The sequence below is a fragment of the Dreissena polymorpha genome, chromosome 3 (genome assembly GCF_020536995.1).
Source record: "Dreissena polymorpha isolate Duluth1 chromosome 3, UMN_Dpol_1.0, whole genome shotgun sequence".
In the NCBI taxonomy this organism is placed as follows: Eukaryota; Metazoa; Mollusca; class Bivalvia; order Myida; family Dreissenidae; genus Dreissena; species Dreissena polymorpha.
Genome location: NC_068357.1, coordinates 30729595 through 30749994, shown reverse-complemented (window position 1 = coordinate 30749994; position 20400 = coordinate 30729595). Strand labels below are relative to the sequence as shown.

General features: G+C 33.9%; 1 long non-coding RNA gene across 26 annotated transcripts in view; it reads left to right on the top strand.

Moving 5' to 3' along the window:
• The first annotated feature begins 14965 nt into the window (after window positions 1-14965).
• LOC127873506 (uncharacterized) overlaps window positions 14966-20400 on the top strand; it is a 39934-nt gene continuing 34499 nt past the window's right edge. For 25 of the 26 annotated variants that reach the window (XR_008046216.1, XR_008046213.1, XR_008046215.1 and 22 more), the window contains exon 1: window positions 14968-14986. This is a non-coding gene — a long non-coding RNA (uncharacterized LOC127873506). Of the gene's footprint in view, window positions 14987-20400 lie in introns of all 26 variants that reach the window. The other variant, XR_008046207.1, reaches the window with a different exon arrangement.

The following is a 20400-nucleotide window of genomic DNA, read 5'->3' as shown; positions in this document are numbered from 1 at the left end:
CTACATAGACGACACCAGACGTATTGAAGGCCAACGACCAACAGATGATGTGCTCCGCTACATACCGATTGACATTTATCTTGTATAACAATAACTAATGTTATCTTTTTCAGCAGAGACGCTTGAAAAAAAAAAATAATAATAATAATAATTTTTTAATATCATACAATATTTAAAAAATTAAAATAAGGGGAAAGTTGTGTCATGTAACAGCTTATAACATATCGTTTATTCTTATGAGTTTATTCTTATGATGGAAATTAATGAGGATAATGGGTATATTTCAGTAATATGTATATGCAATGTTAAGATGAAGTTTGTGCGTAATGTAACAGTTTATAACATATCGTTTATCGTTTATTCTTATAAGTTTATTTTTATGATGGAAATTAATAAGGATAATATGTATATTTCAATAATATGTATATGCAATGTTAAGATACAGTTTGAGAATTTAATAATACATCTTGGGAGGTATTTGCATAAACTAAGACCTGATTTAAGTTTTATTTCAAGTAAGAACGCAAATACGTTTACACCCAGGGTGGGGTATAATTTGAATCAATAAAATGGAAAGTCAGACCTGATTTAAAGGGATCTTTTCACGCTTTGGTAAATTGACAAAATTGAAAAAAGTTGTTTCAGATTCGCAAATTTTCGTTTTAGTTATGATATTTGTGAGGAAACAGTAATACTGAACATTTACCATGGTCTAATATAGCCATTATATGCATCTTTTGACAATTTTAAAACCTAAAAATTATAAAGCGTTGCAACGCGAAACGATTGAATAATTTGGAGAGTTCTGTTTTTGTCGTTAAATTTTGTGAAACTACGAAGATTGCTTATATAAGGTATAAAATACGTCAAGTGAGTGTACTCGGCGGAATAGCTCAGTAGGCTAAAGCGTTTTTACTTCAGGACTCTGGCAGGACTCCAGGGGTCACTGGTTCGAAACCTGCTCCGGGCAATGTTCTTTTCCTTTTTTTAATTTTATTCTTGATTTTTTACTGGAGCTTTTACGATCCAATGTTTACAATTATCAATATAAAGCATTTAATGAATAAGTTAAAAAATGCCAAAATCTGTGAAAAGGCCCCTTTAAGATTAAATCCAAATAAGAACACAAATACGTTTACACCCAGGGTGGGATAATTGGGATTAATAAATTGGAAAGTCAATCAGACAAAAGAATCAAAGGTCATATACTTAACAGTGAGTCCAGAGTCAGCATATAGATACGAGATTATAAGTAACACGCATGGTCAACAAACATCACAGATGAAAGAGTCACCTATTGTCTGGGATACAAAAGTTATGGTACTGACGAATGTAACGGAATTACTCTATACCAATAAAAATTGATTAGATTTTAGTGCATTTGGCAAGCAAGTAAACACATGAATAGATTGTTCCTTCTAGAACATTCTAATAAGTCAACCAATCCGTAATAAGCCTGGACCTTGGTGGCCAATGGAAATTACAAGTAGATTTTATGTAAATTAACCTGGGAATAAACTGCAGTGTTTTAGTTAGTATTAAAAAAGGAGAATCTGCGGTTAGATTTGAAAAAAAAATTGGAGAGTTGTCACGTCTTCTTGACGTGGCAGCCATGTTGGCTGCCGCGCTGTAAAATTGTATTTCGTGTACATTAGCAAGCGTTGTGTTAAAAGAAATATTCGACATAAATAAATCGCGATGAAATCAGAAATGAACTTTGGTTGTTACTATGTGTTATCAACGAACAATGTGTAATTACGTGACAACGCGCTAATACAGAGTTAGGGTAAGCCTAAGGACTGTTAAACATTTGGACAATATGCAACTATTTTTGTAACATCTGTTTTAAGGCATTTCAGCGCAAACACTACCCGAGTTGATGTGACTTTGATCGATACTTTGGAAGAAAATCTTTCAAAGAAGTAACGAGATTTAAGAGGAAAGAAAAACGTCGACCTTTTAGGAAGCTCATAACAAGTCTAAACGTTCCTCTACCGCAAATATTGGAACAGTATATCACACACGATGACAGTGGATTTCCAGGTGAAGTTGATTCAAAGTTTAGTAATTTTAATGCGACAAACCTATGTGTAAATCATGAGGAGGCAGATACGCGGATGATATTGCACACAAGGAACGCTATTGATAGAGGCTACACGCGTTTAGAAGGATATTGTAGGGACACTGACGTTCTGCTCTTGTTAATATACCAACTTGGAGCTGACGCCGAGGTATACATGATATCTAGTACAGGCAAACAAATAAAATGTTATCCTGTGCACACAATTTCTGAAAAACTAGGTGGAAATGTCAGAACGAACATTATGGGGTTTCACGCATTGACAGGATGCAACGCCAGGTCTGCTCTAAATGGAATACGTAAGAAAACCGCCTGGTTGAAGAATATCGCACAACCTGATATACATTGGAGGGTGTTGGTAGAGATGGGGATGCTCTAGCAGTTTCTAAATTTCTGTTTGTGCTGTATAGCTGCTGTCAGGACAACCCACCCAACATTGACACATGTAGGTATCGGTTATTTTTAAAAGCCAGAAAGAGTTTGGATTTGTTACCCCTACAAATAATGCGCTTGAACTCCACACTAAAAGGGAAAATTATCAGGCAAAGATATAACTGAATGCTACAGATAATGATTTTCAGCCTGATGATCTTCTTGATACCGGCGCATGGTACTTGAAGAAAAAATCATCTAGAAACCGGTATGGATGAGGAAACCAAAGGTCCCTGCAGAATGTCTTCAGTTAGTACCATGTGGCTGTTAAACTAAGTATAGTACAGAACGATGTAAGTGCTATCGATCTGAAACCCTAGATAATTATTGTAAAAGATAAGAAGATACATATACTGCCATAGTAATTCGTGTTTTGGAACAAAACTGTGAATTTCTTAACGTATGTTAAATAAATTATCACACAAGACCGGCATCATCTTCAGCGTGATAATACAAAAGGTCATAACAGTGCATTGAAGTCAGATGAACATTTGTTTTATTTTATAAATGCTACTTCAAAATTTTGAAATATTTTACTAAATAGATCACTGATTTTGGTAAAATAATTTCTGTTTAACATTATTCATATCTTTTTACAATCAATACTAATTTGGTGAAGCACAATTTTTTTTATCTTGCATGAATATGACATTATAGAACGTACAGTATTAAGAACTTCATTAGAGTATACTATTTGATCTGAAATCTTTTATTTAAAATAGTATTGAGAATAATATGCATATAAAAACAATGTATATATATTTAGACTGTAACGTAGATCACACATGTTAACTCGTAACTATACCTATTGTATTGATAGGATAATGCAGAAATAATGTTGGTTCTTATTATAAAAAGTTGTTATATTATGAAACGCAATAAGTATTAAAAGTCTAACACGATATGTTTTTGTCGGAAACACTATGTCTCCTTCTGCGCCGCTTTGAAGCTATGTATTTGACCTTGAAGGATGACCTTGACCTTTTACCACTCAAAATGTGCAGATCCATGAGATACACATGCAGGGAGCAAACAAACACACAAACACACAAAACAACAGACAGGGCAAAAACAATATGTCCCCCACTATAGTGGTGGGGGACATAAAAATGAACATTGTTTTCTTTTAATTTAGGTAACGTAATTTACAAAGTTAGGATCATTCACTTAAGATACAACAAAGAAATACTCTTTTCATCATCAAAATATCCGTCTCTAATTGAAAAGCTACTTACAAATATACAATACATATGTCTTTGGTTGGTTTAAACAAACACTGCAATTTACGTTCTATATGGGTTATTAAAGTGCACTTGATAACCTTTGACCTACTTATGAAAAGCTAAAATCAGTTAAAAAATTAGATGACCCTTCAAGTGTCAAATATAAGTCAGTTCATGAGTAAAATCAGTAATAGTATCTGATATTTCAAAATTTTGGCAATGTTACGTCAATTTTTAAAGAAAAATGAACTCATTGACCTTTTGACCTTATTACAGGAATGTCAAGCATCCCAGATGGTGACATCCCCTCCAGATTTTTTAAAAATGTATTTGCAATCATTATAAAATAAAAGGAAGCCATGCCTAAGAAATGCCATCATATGTCAGATTTCAGGAAATTTTAGGCCAACTAAAATTCACACTACTAACAGCTGAGACTATGAGTATTTTTTCCAATTTGTTGTCCATTTTGGCTTCAGTTTGGACGACATATTTGTTTATGAATGGTATTGATTGGAACATTGCACAAGTTCCGTGTTTTCGCGTGACGCATTTTAATAGAGTTAAATGCGTTACCGATATTTTCAGAGCGTATCGGTACGCTCTGGTAATATTTTTAAAGCGTTTTTCGGGAAACTGATGCGTATTTACGCATATACGCCCCATTATCTGGAGCCCTGTTAAATATATCAAGACCGCTTCTTTCTAGCAGCATGTGTTAGATTCAATAGCAAGTATGTAAATTAAGAAAATTATTCGAGGGTTCACTCTTACTCAAAACACTGTTTGACTTTATAACTCGTGCTTACATTCACATTATCAATAGAAAGTAAAGCGATCACGTATTAGCGCATTATAATCGAGTAAAACGCTTTAAATTAACAAGCATTTACAAGTTTATTTTTTCATTACAAAAAAGTGCTTCTTTACAAACAAGAACCAATAAGTACTAAATGTAAAGTACATACCCTTCATTTTCAGAAAATGACGTACCAATCCCAAATATTCGCACTGTTTTCGTTATCCTTTAATCGTATTGTTAACAATAAGCTTTTTCATTAAAACAACAATATAATTATTTCGGTGTAATTTTACTGTATATTATGTTCTTGACGAAAACGAAATAAAATGATAAATTAGTAACAACATTACCGCTTTAAATTCCTATCGTGCCTCACTCTGCAAGAAAACAATACTACCGGGTACTTCGAAGTTATTACAAACTGAAACTAATACTAATCAATACTTCAAACTAAGACGCGTGTGTTAAACGACCATTCGACTGTACGCTTGACTGTTTTTCTAAAGACTTAAGCTTAAACCCGTCAAAAGCATACAAATCCGTGGAATTTCGGGTATTTTAGATAAATTAAAAAACACGTGGCATTTCAAGGTCGGTACGACAGTTCAATATTAAAAATAACCTATTGAATTGTGTATGGGTTCTGGTCAGGATTAAATCAGTTTACAAAAAGTAAAACTTCATTTACTGACGCATTAATATGTAAGAAATGTAGAAGTTTATCTAATAGAAGATGTAGTAGAATAAATATAATATTGACTAAAATACTGAATCATGCATTTCTTGAATATAAACCACATTGACAACAAATGTTAGAAATTAACTGGATAGAAAATACAAATCACAGAAGTAACAAATGTTTAACCACTTACTTTCCGTTATATATAATACATGTTTAAAGTTTGAAGTGGATCAAGAGTTTAAAGACAAATTCCTTTTCGAAAATTCAGGAAACTACGCACACACCCTTTCAGGAATTTGGCATCGTTGGCTTTGACCCGCGAATCTGCTTCGTTTAAGTCCAATATAGAAGATAGCAAGTCATAATCATACGACATTAGGACTTAATTGGACACATTTATAATAAGAAACATTGTCATTGTTACTAAAACAATACATCCCGACCGTTGGAGCTTTCTTTAGATCTCCCCATAGTCCCAGAACACGGACTCGAGAGCGTTTCAAATAAGCCTTAGGCTGTCTATACAATCGAGCTAAAATGAACAGGTTTAAACTTGATTTATAACTGAGTTTTTCCGAGTAACTACTTAGTTCTTAGCATTCGTCTTTTAATTAGGATCGGTGTAAGTGTTCCTGTGACGTAAGACTAGCTAGCGTTTTTTACACACTTTATATAGATATTTGACAAAATCGGGCATATTCTTGCTTGAATCCCTCATACTCATGATTTCATTATGGAAGGGGGGTTTGTTCCGCTATGAAACACAGGTGGTTAGCGTGTTGCTATGATATTAATTAGTGAAAACATCATTTTGAATGATAAATAATCATATTATAACGAAAAATTAACTTTTATGAAAAACAAATTCACTATCTAATATATATATATATATATCAAGGTATGCAACTCAAAATCACCACAAACGGGGTGCATCGCTTTGAACAGCCATATCTTCATCAATCGTGCAGCGATTTTCACGATCTTGGTCTTATTCAACGCAGAAATGAATTGCCTTTCTGGAAATGTATATGTCTTGCAATATTTTTACAAATGCTGGGTCAACTTTTAAGAAATAACACGATACACAACTCGCATGACCCAGTTGACAATGATCGTGCAGTCTTTATGAATGAAATCTCCAGTTGTAAAGACACACCTCCGCATTGGACCAATGAAATCACTCGTGTGTTTGAAATGTCCGTTTGTTGAAATGTATGTAAACAAAGGTTTTAAACGGCGCTGGACAGTTAGTCTTGATGCATAATGTAACGACATAATGTAATGATCATTGTCAACTGGGTCATGCGAGTTTTGTATCGTGTTATTTCTTAAAAGTTGACCCAGCATATGATAGTGATTTTTTTTCATAAAAGTTATTTTTTTCGTTATAATATGGTTATTTATCATTCAAAATGATGTTTTCACTAATTAATATCATAGCCACACGCTAACCACCTGTGTGTTCATCTTAACTATGGGATATATGAAAACAGCACTTTTAAAGTCGTAGACACAAAGAGGCTCCCATACTACTTAATCAAACAAATCTTGCAATGAGCTATATTGTCTAATATCACAATTTTGATCTAACACGCCCATTTTGAAACAATTGCAAGGTAGCGCAGGTAGATTGCCTGACATGATACTGCTATAACTTCCTTTTATATCGACGCGATCTCAGTATTCATGTGACACAGCTAATGATGAAAACACGCGGCCAGAACATCCAAATCATGCTCATCTTACAGTTTAGGATTTCAGTTGAACAGCTTTTATCATTGATAAACAAAATTGAGGAAGTAAAGCCTTTACATATTCACGGATATTTTTACATGTATCTGCTGCAGCTTTCTGCATGTAGAAAATGATTGCAAGTCATATTTATTAACCCATTAATGCCTAGTGGACTCTCCCATCCTTCTTAAATTGATCAATTTATTTCCAAAATTAGGGATGTCTAGTATATTTATTTCTATATTTAGAATATTTATTACAGAAATTCCTTTCAGCAAACAGCGCAGACCCTGATGAGACGCCGCAGCATGAGGCGTCTCATCTGGGTCTACGCTGTTTGCTTAGGTTTTTTTCTACACACTAGGCATAAATGGGTTAACATGACACGTAATATGTATATTTCATATTCATACGATGTTTTCGTTTATTTATGCCATGCGAAAATGGCTAGTAATTGATAGATCAACTGGTTATAGCCATTCAAACGAGCCTCGTTCTGAGAAAAATGGGCTGAATGTATGTGTGGAAAGTGCAGCCCACATAGGCGACATTGTCCGCTTTTATGTTTTCTTAGTTTGAAGTTAGTCTCTTCTTTGTAAAAATCCAGTTTAGGCGAAAATAGTTGTCCGATATTATCCTGTGCGAACTGCACAATATTGGACTAATCTTGGACTTAACTTAGGGCAAATGCATTAAGCCCGATTTTCCCAGAACAAGGCTCAAATGTTTACATTTTGACAAAAAATCATAGACTTACCACTTTATTTACATTGAGCTCGAACAGAATTGCCATCGCTGTATACATACATGTTCCAAAACATAGTGTGTATTTAAAGGCAGCCGTACATGGGACATTAGTTAATCCCGCCAAGGAAGTTTTTTTTGTTACTTTCCGTAACATTAAATGCTTGCCATATACGAAGCATTGTTCGGGTGCATTTGTTTTAAGAAATGCTTAAATAGGAAAGGAATAAAAATCATGTTATTAGTAGTGTTAAAAGTGAAAAGTAATTAGTAAAACGACAAGGATATTCTTTTTTCAGCAAACATATATTGTACATGTGTTTATGAACCAAGTACTGAATGCAATTTCTAATTTGTTACAACATGTGTTACAGTGCATATATAAAATCAATTTTCATTTAGTTCAAAGAAGTTCTTCCCGTATATCACCATCGCCATAGCCACTTTCCCGCTTAGCCCTGATCAATTTAAGCGTCCACGACGGGCTTACGGATAAGTGCAAGATACAAGGGAAGCTCCTCTTTAAGACGAAAAGCTCGTCCCTGATAAGCCTATGCGGGCTGCACCGGCTAATAAAGGACTAAACTTTGGAACGCACATGCATTAAGCCCAATGTTCTAAGATGCTCATATGTGATTTGCACTTTTGTATTGATCCGATGCAAGATTGAGCATCTCTTTAGATGGTTGTTCGGAATCGTATCCCTATTATCTCTGACTATATGTGTCTTGATCTGTGAAAATTTGGCATAAGGTATGTGCGTAAAGTGTCGTCCCAGTTAAGCCTGTGCAGTCCGCACAGGCTAATCAGGGACGACACTCTCCGCCTTAATTGGATTTTTGCTAGGAAGAGACTTCATTTAAACGAAAAAATGTCATAAAAGCGGAAACTGTCGTTCCTGATTAGCCTGTGCGGACTGCACAGGCTAATCTGGGATGACACTTTACGCACAAGCATTAGGCCCAGTTTTCTCAGAACGCGACTCATATTGTGATGGTTGATAATAGTCAATGTGTGGAAATAATAAGTCACATATTTAAAACACCAAACAGATTTTGCAAATAACAGATAGCACTTTCTTGCAAATAGTTCTTACAAATACTACTTGGTCGTCGTTAAAAAGTATGAAGACATCATCCAAGCGCCAACGACATTAAGTTCATAACACCCGAAGAATTGACTTAAGTCTCTAGATGCGGCCCAAATGGATTTTGGCATATGGGGATACTAAAACGACGCTTACAGAATCGACAAGTAAACTCACTTTCTGGTCTAAAAATAGCTCTGAAGGACGAATGGCGCAAATTGGAACAAACAAACATCAACTAGACGTTATAATCTTGGCCAAAGCGTTGCAGGATAAGTTACAATTGCCATGAATCTCATATTGAGCATTTGTTACAAAAAAAAAAAGAAATTTAGATTATAAATTATTCATATTTTTGTTTTGTTCGTCATGAAATTGGGCACCTCTCGTACTGGACATTTATGATGCCCTTCAATATCCATTATATGCATCGTTTGGCGATTTAAAAAAAAAGAGTTACAAAAGCGATACGATTGAATAATTTGGAAAGTTGAATTGATATCGTTATATTTTGTGACATTACGAGGAATGCTTATACAAAGTATAATTTATGCCATGAACTATATCAGCATGGATGAAGGAGTGGTTAAAGCGCTAGGCGTTTACTCCAAGTGTCAGTGGTTCGGGTCCAGGTAAAGATTTTTGTTTTATACTGCAGCTTTAGTTCCGATGTTTACATTTATCAATTTAAAGCATTTAATTACAAACTTCAAACCAGGTCAAAAATCAGTAAACAAGCCCCTTTAATACATACAGATTTATCATATCCGTTTTATGTGGCGGCCACTAAAAAACGGAAACCGTCGCTTGCTGAAACAATAACAACATTATTGTCCTTATTTCATGACTCACTGACTCACTGTTCTTTATCCACGAATGGTGTATTTTTAGTTTGGTTTTGGAATAGTTTGCAGACGGATAAGCTGCACGATGCTGAGTGTTTATATCGTTATTCAAAAACGTTTTCCTGCCAACAAGAAGTGTCCACATTGCAAATTACTAGAAGTTGGTATACACGTTTTAATAAAACGTACTTAACCCACCGCGAAAGACAACGAAATGATGGTCAGAACATTTATCATTATATTCAGTTATATACATGGTTAATTTGTAAATTCACACATTCATTAAAAAAATATAAGAAATTACTTGACGTACACATTATTACCTTTTATAAATTTCTCACTCGAAATGCATTCAAGTAACAGTTTACAATAATTAATGAATCAAATTAACTTAATTGACTCGCGTCATGCGAAAATTGGTCTTATGCCATATGCGACCAGCGTAGCTTCAGACCTGCCTGCGCATTTGCGCAGTCTGGATAAGCGATACCCAATCCGCTAATGAGACCAAGAAACCTTAGGTGACATTATAGTGGACAGCGTAGATCTTGGCCGCCCGTAGTTAAAGCCGACGTTCACATGTCCGTGAATATAACGAATACCCATTTAACATAATCTAAAAACCACCAGGAATTGTCTGATGTCAGATATTGCTGACAGTCAGATCCTCGGACTTGCCTAATTTAAAAAAAAGGCGTAAAAAAGTTGTTTGTTTTCACCAACCCAATTGCACTAACGTCCCTACGTGTTTGTGCGAACCACACCCTGATTTTCGGTATTGCAATATTAGTTTTTGATCATATTCACGAAAATAACTATAACATAAAAAAACAATCGATCAACTTTACTTAACTGACTTCAAATTGACCAAAACCATATAAATATAATGTTAAATACAGAGTGGGAAGATTTCTGCATGTCATGGCATATTCTTATTAAGGGTAATCAATCGCAAAAGAAAAATTTAGAAAACAAAACTAACGTTTAGTCGACCTACCTACCATCATGTTTGGCTATGTTAGTGAAACTTTCTTTTGGACTAACTATACGAAAACTTTGTACGCTTTCACCCGCCAACATTTTTGCTTAATTGGTAATTGTAGGCTAAGGTACTACTTAAAAGTACCCGGGTACTCTGAAGTATACTATCATGTACCCCGGGTACGGAGAATACGCTTAAAGGCACCCGGCCATACTCCGGCGTACTTTTAAACATATTTCCACACATATTATCACAGCATGGACATGGACCTATTTGTGTAGGTCCCTGGCATGAATATTTAATAAAGACATACGTTAAGGGAAATCTAGAGAACACAATAGGAACTATTTAAGTATTTTTAAGGCTCATTATTTTTCATGTTGAACATTTCAATCGTGAATTAAGATGTTATTAAGAAAATTTAATAAATAATTAAATCAGTTAAGTAAATATTGAGAACTGCACAAACAACGTTTATTTCAGGCAATAAACTTTGATTTTACATGTAAAACGTTATTTAAATAAAAAAATACGAAAGTTATAGACAAAAGCTGATATGTCCTTTTCAATAAAAAAAGTATGACATGTCCTGACATCTTACACAGTTTTCCAAACGAATAACTCCGGTACTTGTTCATTTAAAATCACAAAAATCATTTCCGGCTAGATATTTTTGTATGAGTTTGAGAGCGATTTTTAAATAAAAGATTGCTAAAAACCACTTTAGTTTTAGCCTTAACTTAACAGAGTTCCGCTAATAAATATTTCCGGACCAATTTTAGAATCACAAACTTCATTTCGGCTATAGATGTGTATATTACCTTTAAAATGACACTTACAAGGGAAATATTAATAACGAAATGGTAACTGTTTAGACAAACAAAGATATGTACTATTCAATAAAAAAGCCATCCTCGGTCTTTAAGTACTGTTTATTGGAATAAAGCGGGTGTAAACTATGATAACGTTGTAATCTGCCGAATTCTTCAGTACCGTTTTCAGTATCGGGTGACGTAATAGCAAATATGGCGGCGGTCAATTTATGGATTCTGGGATTGTCTATCGGGGCATATGAAATTCCAACCATCGCAGCGACCTAGATCGGTCAGGGGCGATAAGAATGGACAGGGATAACGTGCACGAATAAATATTGCAGTCTGCTCTTTTATTATCGGCGAATACGAAAATAAAAAAATACGTTTTCAGAAATCGCAATAAAAAAAATTTGGGTCGGGGGGTAAAAAGTGGGTCGGTCGGTAAAGGGCAAACAAACTTAATTTTAATTTAGGCCTTATGTCGAAACTGGCTGCAAAAAAGGGAATATGAAAATTACTTTATGTATAGTACCATCTTTGGCAATCTTCTTGTTGTACGAATTATGAAGTACCTTAGGTAAGAATGGCGACGGTTACTATCATTATGAAGCTTTTAACGGTTCGAAAGAACGAACAAATTGTCATCGATTTTGGAATTAGGACCTTATGAATCCTCCTTGAATCACTTAGTGCAGAACATATATCGATGCTTCGTGATTAAAATTCCTTTCTGATAGACGAATGAAATTCAAAACACAGCAAAACCATACCGTTGTGTGTACTGTACTGTACTCGCTATAATCGTTAAATTATAAACCACATGGATTCATAATATATAGGTAAACAACAATATCAGCTTTTATACTATTCATATAAAGCAAATTTAAAATCAGTATTATTTCATTGTATTACTTGGACAAATGCACCTTCCTAAAATTGCAGGTACTACAAGTTTGCATCGGCTACATAAATTATATTGCTGATTGTCTTGTAGTATACGCCCAAAAGGGAGCTGATTTCAAAACAGGGTGGTCTTGTCTAATAAAGGAACATGTGTACGTCAATACGTGCATATAAACATTTCCGAACGAAGAAACGGTTGACATAAATTCGAAAACATTTACCTTAGTGGAATATTTCCAACACAACGTTTCAGTTAAAATGGCGAAGATGACCAGCTGATACCTGTGATGGACTCTGAACTGCTTATGGGGAGTATAAATATATAATCAGCACAGACCTGATTGTACGTTTCGGCCTATTTTATCAGTTTTCAAGATGAAACTCAGATTACACATTAAATTGAGTATTGAAGGTTGTCGATTGAAATAAAGGGGAATGGCTATAGTGAACATTATATTAATACAAATGAACACTTAGTGGCCAAAACCATCACTCGTTGTGATCATCCTATATTTGCTTTGAATTGCCAATAGGCAAGTCAGTGCCCAAAAGTGTGATCAATAGAACAGATGGGTATTATGACGGGTCACTCATGAATATAATAGTGCATCAATAATCGATAAAAACAAACAAAACGTCACATATGAGTTGAGATTTTGATATACAACCGATAGGAACACGATGATCAACAAGTTTATGTTTTACATTTATACATTGTATATATATCGATTGAGAGACGATATTGTTCGGGTACTTAAAGAAAAAGACAAACACACGTTTAATTATGTCGTAAACAGTTTACGAAATACAATAGCTCATTCTTAAACGGGGTTCGTTTAAGTAATTCTGATTAATACATGCGATATATCGCTGGGTCTACATTCATTTGTACAACATAGATTAAAATACAATGTGATAACGTTATCATCGCGACACCAGGTACAAGAGCTGCCTTCAAACACCGACAACTCTTAGGAGCTGGGTACACAGCGTGCGAGACTCGGTCTAGTCCTAGTATCGGTTATCTTACGAAAAGTTTACTTTACGACTGAATTATGTAGTTTATAAAAACATGTTTAAGATATTGAAAGAAAATATCGTGAAAACTACCATTGGTATGAATTAAATAACTGAAATTGAGGAATCTATCATGTTGGTTTTATATACATATCTTTAGTTATAGAGTATTCTATTCAATGTATGGATTCACAATAAAAAATGTTCTTCGTCAATAATATTTTCTCTAAGCAGAAGTAGCAATGGTTAGAGAAGTGCACCTGCGCCGATATGGGCCTCTGAACGTGACCACAGCTCGACGAAGGTTTCCTACTACAGGGGTTGAAGATTTATATGCCCACTTCTCTCTAATCTACAAACTGAGCTTGACATTAGGTATTTAACGGATGTACAGACCACTGGTTCAATTAAACATACGTATATTACCATCATATTATTATATTTTTAACAATAAAATGATTCATTTAAAGATTTTAACATACGTAACAAAGCCACTCCACTTTATCATAATGATTACCTAACACAACTGTGCCAACTTATGGTATTCCAAACCCGCGTTCGACCTTGATTTATGTTTACCGAAAAATACTTGTACCTTACGAATGTCAATAAACGACGTGTAGCCATGAATTATACAGCACGCTGACTTATTGCAATGAAATAACAGCAATAATAAGGACACGAGCACCTTTATTGAAAAAATGGCATCTTTCTCCGCTTGACCACCCTTCTCTCTCTTAAACCAGTAAACGGGCTCTTTTTAATGGCAATTGCTTATTTCTGTTTTAGGTTTGAGATGACGATGTAATAAAACTGATTCAATATAATAATATAATAATGCTGACAAAGACGCGGACATTGTTTATACACATCACAATAATGGATTGTTTTGATTATATTGCAGATTTTATTAAATAAATTTCTATAAGCGCGCATAAAATAATTGTATGCAGCATTGCCAGTGTAACGTTCGGTATGCACGTGCTAGGTCCGCTCTTGTGTCAAGTTCAAATGCTTAGTCCATGTTATCATTTAATGAACCGGCGTCCAAAATTTGCGTTATGAACAATCAGACCACGTGATGAAAAGATATACTATTTCGTTATACAAGAGAATTTTAATTTGTTTTACATAAATGCCAATAATGAACAGGGTTATCAAGGTTGCATATACATGTGTAGATAACGAAAGCTTGAATATACTGGTTGAAACTAAAACAACATCGACCGATATCACTGCCATTTGCTAGTCACACGTGTGAGTAAATCAGCGCTTAAGGACGTACGCGGCAGTTTAGTTTCACGCAAATATTTATTAACTGGAAACCGTTTGCGAAATAATTGCAATATATTTAGAATATTCGGATAAAAAAAGAATATAAACAATGTAAGAACGAAAGAACAACAAAACATGCTTACAATGAACGCAAGGTACAAAAACGGACAGTTTTTGTCCATGAAAATTAAAAACCTTTGATATGCCCCTTTAAAGGAGCCGTCCAACAGATAAAGCGTCGTATCGACGCGAAACGATATTTTGGGAAACTACGAGGATTGCTTATATAAATACATCCGTTTTCAACATGAGCGTGGATGGTCGAGTGGTCTAGGCGGGAGGCTTTTTATTCCAGGAATCCAGGGGTAAGTGGTTCGAGCCCTGTTGAGTGTTACTTTTTTTCCTTTTTTTAAAATTGTTTTCTTGGTTGTTTTTTTTGCTGGAGATTTTTGGTTCAAATGTTTAAATTTATCAATATAAAGCATTTTAAGTATTTAATGACAAGCTTCAATACATGCCTAAGTTTGTTGGACGGGCCCTCTATTATATTGTATACATCTTTTTTTTCAGTTATTTACTGTATTATTCTTCTTGAATTCATCGTGCTACACATAATTTGTGTTTTTATTTACATTTAAATCTACATTTTTGGTTTTCACTGTGTTCTTAAATTGCATTTTAATACCTTCCGTAAAACTGCATTTGTGAACAAACGACAACGGTGACCTATTGTTTTCTTTTTATATTTGTATTAAGTTATAACTAATTTAACATGTAGGTAAATTTGGAAAAAATCTAGGTGCAGGAAGGCATTTAAAAATAAAAATGACTTTGATGAATTTTATTTATTTTCATATGTGAAATTCTGTTCTTTTTGTTTATGTTAAAACTTGATAAAAAACATAAATCAATCGATTCATGTTCTTCTTTTTTCATTTACAGTCTAATTAAATCAGTATTACATATTTTGTGATAAATATAGGTTGTTTTCAACACTTTTCTCATTAATTTACTCTAGTTTATATGTTATTACCTTATTGGTGAATTGTTCTTGTGCTTAAATATGCCCGTTGTTCAAGTGCGAATAAAAATTGAACAACAACGGTGACCCATGATATTATTTTATTTTTCTATCCACAACAGATGGTTCTACCTAAATACCAAAACTTATCAAATTCTAGGCGTAGCAAAATTTGCATTAAAACTGCCGCGTACGTCCTTTAGTCATCGTCATGCTTGTTGAATGGTAAAATATCATATTATACTGGCTGTTCACTAGTAGATACATTGAGAGATCAAAGCGCTGAATGCACTGAAGTTGTTCGCTATTGCATAATTTAAGACGCAACAAATTTTCAAAATTAATAGCAAGTTTGAAATGAATACACGCCAAGGATCGAGATTTGTGTGCACTTTTTATCATCCTATTATTTTCATAGAGATAACTTAGACAAAATAGCAACAACATGGCCCTTTCCGGACGTTCTGAAAGCATAGAAAGTATGATGAAAATGGTAATGAGAACTGAAGATAAAGACAATTTGCAATCACCATCATATTAAATAATTATTGTTGAAATATGGAATACATATCTCACTAAGAATATAATTTCATGATGAAAATTCCCTATAAAAACTTTTGATTTTGACACCATATACAAATTCAAAATATACAATAAGATAATTGATGAAAATAAATACAAAATAAATCTGCGAGCAATACTTTTTACTCACGAATTAGGTAGTCATAAAGACAGCCCTGTCGACCCGTAATTTGTTGTTTATGCATTACTTGTTACCCTGGCAGTTAACTCTGGCCCCGTGTTCACAAAACTTTTTACTGTCATCGAAAATCGATTTTGCATGACATTGAAAATCGTTGTCAAGTGACATCGATGACAAAGTTCGAGTTCACGAAGCTATTTAAAATTGATGTCGTTCAACATCGGTTTTAACGACATCGATTTTTTCGACTTTTTGTGGACGTAAGCGGTAAAGCGGAAGTTGTTTTTTGTTGACGTCTGCTGCAATGATAGTTTAGCTACAATGATAGCTGAAATAATTCGCGTTCAGAATAAATCTGAACGCTGAAACTCCGGTCTGCAAAAACCATAACGAAAAATAAATACAATACTATTATATCAATATGCTTAAAATTGCAAAATAACATTACCAACTCATCAAGTTTTAGTTAATTAGTCCATTTTTACCTCAAATAGCGTCGATTTGAAGTTAAAAGGCATAATTTGTTTCAGTTCAACTTCTGCTTAAATCGCAATACAATCACTGACCTCTCGCCATGTTATGAAATATTTAAATAAACCAATCAGAAGAAGGCATTACGGTGTAATAGGCTGCGTTATCGATTAAAATCTACCTGCCGTATACAGCGGGCACAGCGATTGGAATTGAAAATGTGAGTAGTGTGTTGATTTAAATTGGTCAGGCGTGCAAAATTGAAAGAGTTATTACATAATTCTTACGGAACATTATTGAGAAATGAATTATCTACACAGGTATGTAAATATTATTGCAATCCGTTGATATTAACTGTCTGATATCGGGGCTTGAATGTTGCGCACCAAATTCCTTGCGCATCAATATAGACAAAGAAGGAAAACTCTCGCTATTAAAAAGATAGAGTGGACTATTGACGCCAAGAGTCTGCCAAAGCAAAAATCATCAAAAGACTCTTAGGCGGCAATTTATATTGACTACGTTCCGACATAAATTCATGTCGGAAGCTTTAACGGCATCAAATTCATATAACAGCACAGAATAATCATGCAATAAATTATTAAACATAAAATATAAACATTATTTTACTAATTGCATTAGAAAAATGTTTATACAAACTTACAAGTAATGATAGTCCAGACCTTAAAACACTACCACTGTTCAAATTCCATATTGTTGCCATATAGACGAGTTAACGCGTGACGTCACACGCACCTGCAAAATTTAGACTCCGCCCACTGGTTGGCAAAAAGAGGTGGAATTCATTTAAGCGCATATAGAAAAGGTTGACAAAATCATCGTTTTAAATGATAATCATGCGCAATATCAAATATAATTTTACTAATTATGTCTGAATAAAACATAAGCATGCAAGGAAATGCATTTTTGGAACGATTATATTGTTGTTATTATTTGTTTTTACTAACAATGAACTCGGGAGTAGAACACAATGTAAGAGCTCGGTATGTGGTAACGACAAAAATCTCCATACTTGGCACTTCTTCGCGACCATTTTTAGTTAAAAAATTCTCATAAATTGAAATTATTTCAGAATAAATTATATTTAATAAACGAAAATAAATAAGGATGTAAACAAACACTAAATAGATCGATTTTATGTACGCAACATACTGGTAGTACCTGATTTGAACCCTTATTTGTCTGAAAAACTTACGTTGTGACACATTAAATAAATTCTCTTGATTAAGGTAATTGTTTGATTTAATTGTTCACACCAATCTTGACATTCTTTGTTGCAGCATTTTCATCTCGGTGTTTTATTGCACCTTTGTTCAACACAACCCGATTATCTCGTTATGATCGGATACTGTCCAGACAATAGACCGTTCCATAATCGATAAATTGACCGCCGCCATATTGTCAGTCACGTGACTGTCCGCCATTACACTGCTGCTAACTTGTGCGAGTCTGCGATTCCAAAAGCCAAAGACGTAGAGATACCCGCTTCACCGTTGTCGGATAAATAAATTACTTAATGAATGAATGCGAGGCGATTCTCACATTTTTGTTGTTTAAATGATTGTTTGAAGTTGAGATTGATTGTTACAAATAAAATGTTTAAAATGCTTTCGTGTATTTGTTTTTGTTTATCTGTAATCAAGTGGTAATCATCGGCGAAAATTTGCTGGTTCAGTCGCTCATACTATGTCTTTGATTAGACTTGTTACTTTTAACGTTTCACAAACAATTCACGCATGTATTGTTGTGTTGATTTTAATAGCCGCAACATCAAGCAGATTATATTTTAATTAATACTTTTACAAGATTCTCGCGCAATTAATTTCCGCTAATTGTTTGTAATTTTTCTCATTTGGTAAAAATGTACATTCCAAAATCATTACATATTATATTAAGTATGATATTATTGATACGCCTTCCATTATTTTTCTTGTTCTAACTGATATCAGAGATAAAAAATTGTGGTTTGGATTTATATTTATTTTTTTAGATGGAATTTGTCACGTTAAAAAACGAGCTTTTTATCATTAGAGAGTAATATTGATCTTGACGACCTTTTATGTGATTATTCGGAAGATGAAAAGAATGCGATCTATGTGATATATCTATATTTTCATCTTTGAATCATTTAAATTGTGTAAATTGAAAGTTGCATAATGTTACCTCATTGGTCGGTTATAAATACATTGTTTCTCTATATTTAGTATTCGATTTAGACGAAAATAATAATTTACGTGGAATGTCATATTAGTTTTCCATTAAAACTTTGATCTTGCCGTGTGTGTTTATGGACGTTATTAATTATGTTATACTTATTTTTGTATTTCATTAAGAATTAGAACGTGTAGCCCTTTTTGTTAACTGTTTTTAGCAAACGATTCGCGGCTAAATAAGACACGGAAAATGGTTAAAGCGACACTTTCATTTAAAGGTTTAATGTGAACAATATTAAATGAAGCCTTTTTTGGTATTAATATATTTTATTGACATGTTAAATTCGATACTGGAAAAGGTGTTTAGTCTTTAAAAAGATGTCGCTGATATTGTTAATTTCAATAACTGTTAATATGCTTAATGTTGTATAAGAAATTGAATAGTTTCACTGAGTTGTATTCCCGCCTAAAATCCGATATCGTAAAACGCGCAACGGTTAAGAATAAGGTCTGAATAAGTTTAGGTATTCAAATCCGAATATCTGCAGCTGTGCCAGCTGGGAAGCCCCGTTTTAGCTTTAACAACCGCAAGCGAAACAACATACTTTTTTAAGTCTTGCACTAAGACTCCATGATCACAAGTATAGGTCCCTGCTGTGGCGTATGACACCATAGTTCTATTTAGTATTGGTCGGCACAGTATCTGATCATAAAGAGATAATTGGTTTGTGCTGAACAGAGGGGCAATAAAACCACAGATCTATCGATAAACAAGATTATTGAGATATCTTTTATTGAACACCGCGATAAAAATGCTCAAACCACGGACTCTAGATTACACGGATAAGAAACATGGCAACATTCTCAGAATCATCACTGCTATATGTGTAATCACCTAACAATTCGTCTAAAAATAATTTATATATTTGAGTTGAAGACGATGTACTGTTGTATAAGTCTGAATAAACTATCTGTCTGCCTGTCTAAATCTAAGCCGTCATCGTCCCAGTGAAAAAAAATATGATTTTGAATAGTTGGACATGATGCCCTGATGTCAAAATACGAAATGCGTAACACCGACCGTGATATTCAAGAATCTTTAATAAATTGATAATTTAAGGTAAATAACATTTCATATAATTATACATAAGTCCCTCGTTGATAATTAACAGCAAACGATGAATGTTTTTGACACCCATTTTATTTCAAGTATGCATGCAAAGCCGAATAAAATCGAGAGGATCCGCTATAAAAGCTGTTTCATCATAAAGTTATCACCCTTTCTGTGTTATAAACAAGAGCTGAAATCGTTAATGTGTTAAGATTTATTTATAATAAGCTTTATTGATATGTTTCGTGAACAAAATACCACAATTTATTCCATCAAAAATATAATAATCATGGCAAAGG